This window comes from Cucurbita moschata, unplaced genomic scaffold (assembly GCF_002738365.1).
Source record: "Cucurbita moschata cultivar Rifu unplaced genomic scaffold, Cmos_1.0 Cmo_Scf00042, whole genome shotgun sequence".
NCBI lineage: Eukaryota > Viridiplantae > Streptophyta > Magnoliopsida > Cucurbitales > Cucurbitaceae > Cucurbita > Cucurbita moschata.
In genome coordinates, this window is record NW_019268558.1 from 1,911,125 (window position 1) to 1,914,684 (window position 3,560).

Consider the following 3,560-nt stretch of genomic DNA (forward strand, 5'->3'; position numbering starts at 1 on the left):
GTCGAGGACATTGATAAAGTGCACTGGTTCCTTCGTGGACTCGGCACCGAATTTTCAGCTTTTTCTACTGCTCAGATGGCTCTCACCCCTATCCTCTGTTTTGCAGATTTAGTCTTTAAAGCTGAAAGTTTTGAGTTGTTCCAGTGCTCCCTTGAGTCCTCTGACTCCACTCCTACAGCATTCACAGCCACTAATCGTGGTCGCACCCATGGAAGCCACCCTGCTTCCTTTACCAACCAGCGAAGTCGTTCTTATTCTCACAAAAACAACTCTTCTAATCGAGGACGAACCCACTCAAGTCAGGGTCGTCGACCACCTCACTGCCAAATATGCCGCAAAGAGGGCCATTATGCTGACCGCTGCAACCAACGGTATGTTCGACCTGATTCTTCTCATGCTCACTTTGCTGAAGCCTTTAACACGTCATGTTCTATTACTGGACCCGATACTGCTGATTGGTTTCTGGACACTGGAGCTTTGGCCCATATGACTGCCGACCCATCTATTCTGGATCAGTCTAAAAATTACACGGGTAAGGACTCTGTGATCGTAGGAAACGGTGCATCCCTACCCATTACCCACACCGATACTCTTTCTCCTGTTCCAAATATTCACTTATTAGATGTCTTGGTTGTCCCTCACCTCACTAAAAATCTTCTTTCCATAAGTAAATTAACGTCTGATTTTCCTCTCTCCGTTACATTTACTAATAATCTTATTACTATCCAGAATCATCAAACAGGAAGGGTGGTGGCAACCGGTAAAAGAGATGGAGGGCTATATATGCTGGAGCGCGACAACTCTGCTTTTATTTCAGCCCTTAGAAACAAATCTTTACGTGCTTCATATGATTTATGGCATGCTCGTCTGGGTCATGTGAATCATTCTGTTATTTCTTTTTTAAATAGAAAAGGTCATCTTTCTCTTACGTCTTTATTGCCTTCTCCATCATTATGTAATACTTGTCAGCTTGCGAAAAGTCATCGATTGCCTTATTCCCGCAATGAACGTAGGTCGTCTCATGTGTTAGATCTTATTCATTGTGATCTTTGGGGTCCTTCTCCCGTCAAATCAAATTCGGGTTTTCTTTATTATGCTATTTTTATTGATGATTATTCTCGATTCACTTGGTTTTACCCTTTAAAATTTAAATCTGATTTTTTTGATATTTTTCTTCAATTTCAAAAATTTGTGGAAAATCAATATTCTTCTCGTATCAAGGTATTTCAAAGCGATGGTGGTACCGAATTTACTAGTACTTGTTTCAAAACTCATTTACGTAATTCTGGCATCCACCATCAACTCTCTTGTCCATATACACCTGCTCAAAATGGTCGTGCTGAGAGAAAACATCGTCATGTGATTGAGACTGGCTTGGCCCTTCTCTTTCACTCTCATCTTTCTCCTCGTTTTTGGGTTGACGCCTTCAACACTGCAGCTTATATTATCAACCGGTTGTCTACTCCACTTCTTGGAGGTAAGTCACCCTTTGAACTCCTTTATGGCTACACTCCACATTATGACAATTTCCATCCCTTTGGTTGTCGTGTTTATCCTTATTTGCGTGATTATATGCCTAACAAGCTTTCTCCCCGCAGCATTCCTTGTATTTTTTTGGGTTATAGTCCTGTTCATAAAGGGTTCCGCTGTCTTGATCCCGCCACCACTAAGCTATATATCACCTGCCATGCTCAATTTGATGAATCTCACTTTCCTGCTATCCCTAGCTCCCAGGCCCAACCTCTTTCCTCTATTTCTATTTCAAATTTCTTGGAACCACATCTTCATCATATTGATTCATCCCCCCCTACCACTTCATCACCGCACATTCCTCGATCCAGTTCATCCCCGTGTAATATTTGTTCTGACCTTGTAGATGAGTCTGTGCAGGTCGATACTTCTCTTGCAGGTTCCACTTTGCCACCCTCGACTTCTAATTCGACCTCTATTGAACCTCCTGTTGATTTCTCTTCTTTGGGCACTCATCCTATGATCACACGAGCCAAAGCTGGTATATTCAAGACTCGTCATCCAGCAAATCTTGGTATTTTGGGCTCATCTGGACTTCTTTCTGCTCTTCTTGCATCCACTGAGCCAAAAGGATTCAAATTTGCGGCTAAGAATCCTGCTTGGGTGGCTGCCATTGATGAAGAAATTCGAGCGTTACAACAAAATGATACTTGGACTTTGGTTCCTCGCCCTGCCAACACCAACATCGTGGGCTCTAAATGGGTGTTTCGTATTAAATATTTGCCTGATGGATCCATCGAGCGTTTCAAGGCTCGTCTCGTTGCCAAAGGTTATACTCAGGTTCCTGGTCTTGACTACACTGACACTTTCAGTCCGGTTGTCAAAGCTACCACTGTCCGTATTGTGCTTTCTATTGCAGTCACAAATAAATGGCCTCTTCGACAACTTGATGTCAAGAATGCTTTTCTCAATGGAACTCTTATTGAACGTGTTCATATGGAACAACGTCCTGGGTATATTGATCCTCGATTTCCCACGCATGTTTGTCTATTAAAGAAAGCTCTCTATGGCTTAAAGCAAGTTTCTCGTGCTTGGTTTCAGCGTTTTAGCTCATTTCTTCTCACACTTGGGTTTTCTTGCAGTCGCGCTGACACGTCCCTTTTTGTCTTTCATCAGCAATCTAACCTTATCTATTTGCTTCTTTATGTTGATGACATTATTGTTACCGGCAACAACTCATCTCTTATTGACAGCTTTACTCGCAAGCTTCATTCTGAGTTTGCTACCAAAGATTTGGGTTCTCTCAGTTACTTTCTTGGTCTTGAAGCTTCACCCACTCCTGATGGTCTCTTTATTAGTCAGTTAAAATATGCTCGAGATATTCTTACTCGTGCTCAGTTGCTCGATAGCAAACCAGTTCACACTCCCATGGTTGTTTCTCAACACCTGACTGCTGATGGTTCTTCTTTCTCTGATCCTACTCTCTACAGATCTCTTGTTGGCGCCCTTCAGTACTTGACTATTACGCGTCCAGATATTGCCTATGCTGTCAATTCTGTTAGTCAATTCTTGCATGCCCCTACTGCAGATCACTTTCTTGCTGTCAAACGTATTCTTCGCTATGTCAAAGGAACACTCCACTTTGGTCTTACCTTTCGTCCATCCACTGTTCCTAGCACGCTAGTCGCTTATTCGGATGCTGACTGGGCTGGTTGTCCCGATACTCGTCGTTCTACATCCGGCTATTCTATTTATCTTGGTAACAATCTCGTTTCTTGGAGTGCCAAAAAGCAACCTACTGTCTCACGCTCCAGCTGTGAATCTGAGTATCGTGCTCTTGCCACAACTGCATCTGAACTTCTTTGGGTTACCCATCTTTTGCATGAGCTCAAGGTCCCTATTTCACAGCAGCCCTTACTCTTATGTGACAACAAAAGTGCTATTTTTTTGAGCTCTAATCCCGTTTCTCACAAGTGGGCCAAACATGTTGAACTAGATTATCATTTCCTTCGAGAACTTGTTATCGCTGGCAAACTTTGCACACAATATGTACCCTCTCATCTCCAAGTTGCTGACATCTTCACAAAGAG